Source organism: Heteronotia binoei, chromosome 3, assembly GCF_032191835.1.
Source record: "Heteronotia binoei isolate CCM8104 ecotype False Entrance Well chromosome 3, APGP_CSIRO_Hbin_v1, whole genome shotgun sequence".
In the NCBI taxonomy this organism is placed as follows: Eukaryota; Metazoa; Chordata; class Lepidosauria; order Squamata; family Gekkonidae; genus Heteronotia; species Heteronotia binoei.
Window position 1 is genome coordinate 178,279,223 of NC_083225.1, and position 6,480 is coordinate 178,285,702.

A 6,480-nucleotide genomic window follows, 5' to 3' on the forward strand; every position below is an offset into this window, starting at 1 on the left:
AGACTTGGAAAGAGTATGAAAGCCTTGATTGAAATCTGCCAGAGTCTGCCAAATCCCATGTAACATTTCCCATGAGCGGATGCTTGGTTAATCACTGTCCTTCTTCATATTTCATAAATATGAATCTGTAATATGAATAGGTAAAGCCCAGTTTTTGTCTCGTTTTAAGTGGCCTGATTTCCTGAAAGATTATTTACACAGGAAAACAAAATCCTTGTCTTGCGGCCAAACCGATGCTTATAAACTGTTTTGTCTCCTCTGCGGACCCACAAAGAGCAATAAGGGGACTGTAAGATTCCCTTTGATGGAAATGAGAAATGAACGAGACATCTCCTAAGCTCGGGAACATTCTGTGTGTCAGGCGGCATTAGGATCATGCTCGGGCCTGCAACTTCTGTGCGAGCATCTGCACTGTTTCTAGAACCGAGGCTGGTGCCAAAACCCAGACACAAAAATCTAACCCTTGCCTTTTCCTGAATGGAAGTCTTGCTCTTCAATTGCCTGAAATTTAGAATGATGGATGAATTCCCAGAGTTTGATTTGCGCTCTGCAGACCAACTTACTTTCCCCTCCAAATGGAAAAAGCTTTCTCCCCCCTACCCCCTACCCCCGCATCCGCGACCTCAATTCCAAACTTTGGACATGGCTGATAGCATCCCTGGAAGCAATGTGGGGTAAGAAGGCTTTCCTCTTCATGAACAGGCCAAAACATTTTTTTTAATCGAAACTTTTGATGACGGAGGTCAGTTTTTTGAATAGATTTCTACGGTTTGCTTCTAACCTGAGAACTATTTCACGAGACACCATGAAAGCTCTTTTCTGCTTTTTTGGTGGTCTTTCTGGATTTGTAGTGCTGGGATTGGTTTTTAACGTTCGGTTTTTATTATGCCGTTTGTAAGTTTCCTTGGAAAGTTTCTTTGGAGAGGCACCATAGAAATTAATGTGTGTGTTATAGATAGATGATAGATAAATGGGAGAGAGAGTCAACTGAGAAGAAGAAGAATTGCAGATTTATACCCCGCCCTTCTCCCTGAATCAGAGACTCAGAGCAGCTTACAATCTCCTATATCTTCTCCCCCACAACAGATACCCTGTGAGGTGGGTGGGGCTGAGAGGGCTCTCACAGCAGCTGCCCTTTTAAGGGCAACCTCTGCCAGAGCCATGGCTGACCCAAGGCCATTCCAGCAGGTGCAAGTGGAGGAGTGGGGAATCAAACCCGGTTCTCCCAGATAAGAGTCTGCACACTTAACCACTGCACCAAACTGGCTCTCTTCTTACGCTTACTTCAATCACATTATAAGACAAGAGTCACTGTAAAAGACAATAATGCTAGGAGAAGATGAAGGCAGAAGGAAAAGAAGACCCACCTGAGATGGAGTGACTCAATCGAAGAAGGCAGAGCTGACATGGAGGTAATTTGCAGAAATGTTCCATGATGATTTATGAATACATTTGAGAAAGCAAGGAGGAATGAGACATATTGAAATGTAGCAATTGATTTTTGGCACTACTTACCTATTGCACTTTATTATTTGAGAAGACGGTCCCTGGAAGAAGGGCTATTGGACCAGAAATGATTTTGGAACGGTTCTCCAATCATCTGACTTTCATTATTATATATCATTATTTTGGGCATTGATCACAGAAAGAACAGTAGGAATAGTGTGTGCTGTGGATGGATATTTTATTGTGTGATCTCCTGATCAATGTATGTCACTGTAAACACTACAATTTGGATTTGCTTATAAACACAGATATTTGTTATCTTTTGTGTTTGCATGGAGAGGAGGGCTTTTTTTGTAGCAGGAACTCCTTTGCATATTAGGCCACACACCCCTGATGCAGCCAATCCTCCATGAGCTTACAGGACTCTTAGTACAGGGCCTACTGTAAGCTCCAGGAGGATTGGCTACATAAGGGGTGTGTGGCCTAATATGCAAAGGAGTTCCTGCTACAAAAGAAAACTCTGGGCATGGATATAAAATGGACAAAAGACAACCTCTTCTCCTGTTTCCAAAATTGCTGCTATCACCATTCTTTGCTCTGGGAGAAGGGAACTGCTTCTTGGCAGCGATCACTTTTCATAAGTAAAATAGCTTTATCATCGAGAAAAATGCTTACAAATTGGGAAGCAATCGCATCTGATGTTTAATGCATAACAGCACCGAGGTGACTAGTCTGGGGGATTTTTGCGCTGCCTGAAAACCAAAAATCCTTTTTCCCGTCTTTCTATTTTTGACAGGGAACTGGATTTCAGCTACGCTTTCAGAAAGATGAGAGGTTCCCCCTCCCCAGCCTTCCAGTCAAGTAAGTGGAATTAAAGGAGACACATCCCCTATCTCATTTATACAGAAAATAGAAGAGCCGCAAAAGATTGCAAGTGATGGAGAAAAGCAAAGCAACTCTCTGCCGTCTGACAGAGAGGAGTCTCAACCTCCCCCCGCCCCACTCTCACACATGGAGAGATTATGCCTAAAAAGATCTCTCTCGAGGCTTGTATTATCTCCCAATTGGACTATGCATGCTTGGGAAATTGACAAGAGTCTGAACCGAATAGAATCAAGCATTTTTTCCTTATCATGGAAAAATTGGCTGGAGGGTCGAGGGAGGGAGGAGGCTGAGCAGAATATTGCTCAGCTGGTTCGGTCTGGTTCGCTTGTGCTGTCAAGTGTAATCTTGCCAGAGTGGCCATGCCTCTCCACTGTGATTTTGCCTCCTTCAAAGCAAATCTTGTGGTTCCCCCTTTGGCGAGACATCTGAAGGGCTTGAAAAGAGGCTTTTGTTCAGATTCCGTGTGGCCCCAGACCTTATTTTGCCTCGCAAAAATATTCAGGAGGAAAAAAGATGGTGGCAGGGCTTCTTTGTAGCAGGAACTCCTTTGCATATTAGGCCACACCCCCTGATGTAGCCAATCCTCCAAGAACTTACAGTAGGCCCTGTACTAAGAGCCCTGTAAGCTCTTGGAGGATTGGCTACATCAGGGGTATGTGGCCTAATATGCAAATTAGTTCCTGCTACAAAAAAAGCCCTGGGTGGTCGTATCGATGGTAGAAAGTGCCACTAAGTCACAGTTGACTTTTGGCGACCCCATAGAGGATGTTAAACATCCAGCCTGTGGGCTGGAACTGGCCCATCCACAGCTCTTTTCCAGCCCGCAAGCAACTTTGCTAGATGATGGAGGTTGTGCATTATGTCTTGCATACTGTCCCAGTGCTAATGAGTAGCAGGAGGTGGAAGTGGGAGGGTGGGCATCAGGGAGACACTGTGTGGAAACACTGTGAAAGTGTTAATGCTTTAAGCATGTTTATATCTTGGCTAAAAACAATATAGCTAATTGGGTTTGCCTGTGTCCTTTATAAAGTTTATATCTCCACTACCTGGCATTATATTTCATGCCACACATGACCCAGCCTGACAAAGTGACATTTAGGTCAGATCTGGCCCTCATAACCAGAAGGTTTTTTGTAGCAGGAACTCCTTTGCCCATTAGACCACACCCCCCTGATGTAGCCAATCCGCCAAGAGCTTACAGGCTCTTAGTACAGGGCCTACTGCAGGAGGATTGCAGCTACTTCAGGGGTGTGCAGGAGGATTGGCTGTAGGAGGATTGGCTACTTCAGGGGTGTGTGGCCTAATATGCAAAGGAGTTCCTGCTACAAAAAAGCCCTGCCTGTAACAAATGAGTTCAACACCTCTGCCATAGAGTTTTCAAGGCAAGAGATTTTTAGAGGTAGTTTGCCATGGCCTGGCTCTGTGTAGTGACCTCCGCCTTCTTTGGTGGTCTCCTATCCAAATATTACCCAGGGCCACCCCTGCTTAGCTTGCATTATCTGATAAAATCAGGTTAGTCTGGGCAGGTACTCAACCTAAAAAGACATACAACCTTTTTTGCGTGTGATCATTGCTGCTGCTCCAAGTGCCATTTCCCCCCTTCTTCATTTCAGCTAATCAGGAATCACATTGGGGCCATAATGACATCATGTGAAGAAGAAGAGGAGGAGGAGGAGACTGCAGATTTATACTCCATCCTTCTCAATGAATCAGTCTCAAAGTAGCTTACAATCTCTTTTATCTCCTTCCCCCACAACAGACACCCTGTGAGGTGGGTGGAGCCCTTTCAAGGACAACTCCTACCAGAGCTATGGCTAACCCAAGGCCATTCCAGCAGCTACAAGTGGAGGAGTGGGGAATCAAACCTGGTTCTCCCAGATAAGAGTCCACACACTTAACCACTACACCAAACTGGTGGTGGTGGTGAAGGAGGAGATTGGATTTATACCTCACCCTTCACTTGGAGTCTCCGAGGTGTTTACAATCTCCTTTCCTTTCCTCTCCCCACAACAGACAACTTGTGAGGTTGGAGGGGCTGAGAGAGCTCTCCAAGAACTGGTCTTGATTATGACACAAGTAAAGCCAAACACAGGCTATAGTTTCCTTCCACTTTAAACTGTTGGAGAGAGGAAATGGATCAGCCTGTTGTCAAGGGAGTTGTTCTTCACTGTCCCATGCTACATGTTGGTAGTCTACTGTACCACAGTTTGACATGATAAGGAATATTGTCCCAGTCATCCCATCACAGGGCTGATGTCTTCTCTGCCCCATGAACACTTCTGTTTCTGCATAATGCAATTTTATATTTCCATTTCTCCAGGGAATTCATGGTTCTACAAAACATCCCAGTGAGGTAGCAGTAGAAAAGAGTGTAAGGAGGCCTCCAGCAATGCGGTGCTGCGCCAAAAGTACACCCCGTTGTACCCTCTAAGAAATTTGAGCCACATGTAAAAGTCCGCCTTGATACACCCTGAGGCTCTCACCCTGTGCTGAGGATTAGACACCCCTTTTAGTGACTCACATAGCCTCCGGAGAAACAACCTCCCTGGGGCCACCACCCTGCAGGCAAAATTCAAATGGCCAAGGAGCACCTGCCATTCCCTTAGGGTCATGCTCCTCTGTGAACAAGCCCACTCCAGCAGCATTACCAGCCTTGCCACCTTATTCGGCAGCAAAGTGCAAAGCCACCGTCTCAGTCAATTAAAATGTCTAGGTAGGACAATCTAGTGGCAGGTCCCTCTGTCTTCTCCTGTGGCACTACCCCCAGGGGCGATATGCGCATAGTGGCCATAGGTAATTCCCTAAATGGCCCAGGAATCCCCCACTTCCTGCACTTCCTTATCAATTTTTCTTTGCGCAGTGTGTTCCAGACCTTTAACAGACCTTAAATTGTTATCCACGTAGTGTGTCTTTTCCCCTTCGAAAGGGATTCTGAACCCCACCTGAAACCCCTCTTCCAGGTAAACCGCACCCCATCTACAGGGCTACCCCTGCAGCCATTCCTGTAAAATCTCAAGCTTGATTGGACTGTGCGCCCTTCCCAGGGGCACCTCCCTTGGACTTCTTGGGGCCGCCTTTGTCCCCTCCACTGGTTTGCCGACCCTCACCTCTCCTGCAGGAAGTTGCTGGGTGATAGCCTCTGCACGTGCTGCAAGTGTGCTTAAACTTGCATTGTTTCCTGGAGCACTTTGCCGCACTGAAGTCCCAACAGACGAGGCGGGGTTGAACCCACGACTTGTTGCCAGCTCCTCACCCTACCTCAGTACGTGACCGTGCAACCAGGTGCCCACTATCTGCATACCTGCCCTGCACTGCTGCTGCGGGACCCAGGCATTGGTGCTCCATGTCCCAAGGCAGGGCTGGATTCAATGCTGCATGTGAGTGGAACATTTTGTCATAACACAGCCAGGCAACCCTAGAGTATTCCTTGTATGCTCTATGGATGAGGTCCAGGTATTTCACCAACACAGACCCCAGGTGAGAATAGACCTCCAAGACCACCCCCATGTAAATGGTATAGGTTTACAGCGCTTAATTTTTTCCAGTTCCCTGGGGTCATCCCTCACGCTCACTTTAAGCTCCACGTCCCTGAATAGGAGTGTGAATATCTCCACATACTCCTCCCTCCAAATCTTAGCCTTCATGTCAGGCAGCAGGTGGCCCCCCCAGGGGGAGCGACCGTTCCATGTAGGCATAGGGATGGTCAGCTGCCATATTGTGTGGTGGTCCACTCTGCTCATTCACCTCATTTGCGATTCCTGGGCCTCTCCACACTTGTCCCACTAGGTCACCACCCCCTGCCCTTGACCAGGTTTCTGATAGCCCTGTGGCAGGCTGACCATGACCTCATCCCCTTGGTGGCCCCCCAGGTATGGGCATGGCAAGAGTCATAGCTGTTGATGGTCCACCAGCTCCCTCCCTGCCAGCTGACTCACCATTCCGTGTTTGGGTATTCATTGCAGCTCCTGTGTCTGTCTCATCTTCTGACTCTTCCAGCTGTGCCAACCTGGCATAGAGGCCTTGCAGCTTCTGCCTGCGTGCCGCAGACCTGGTACGCTTAGGCTGGGCATCTGCCCCATACATACCAGTGTCATCCCTCTTCCGCTTCTCAGCCTTGGCCTTCTCCACGGCTTCAGTCTTGGCTGCCAG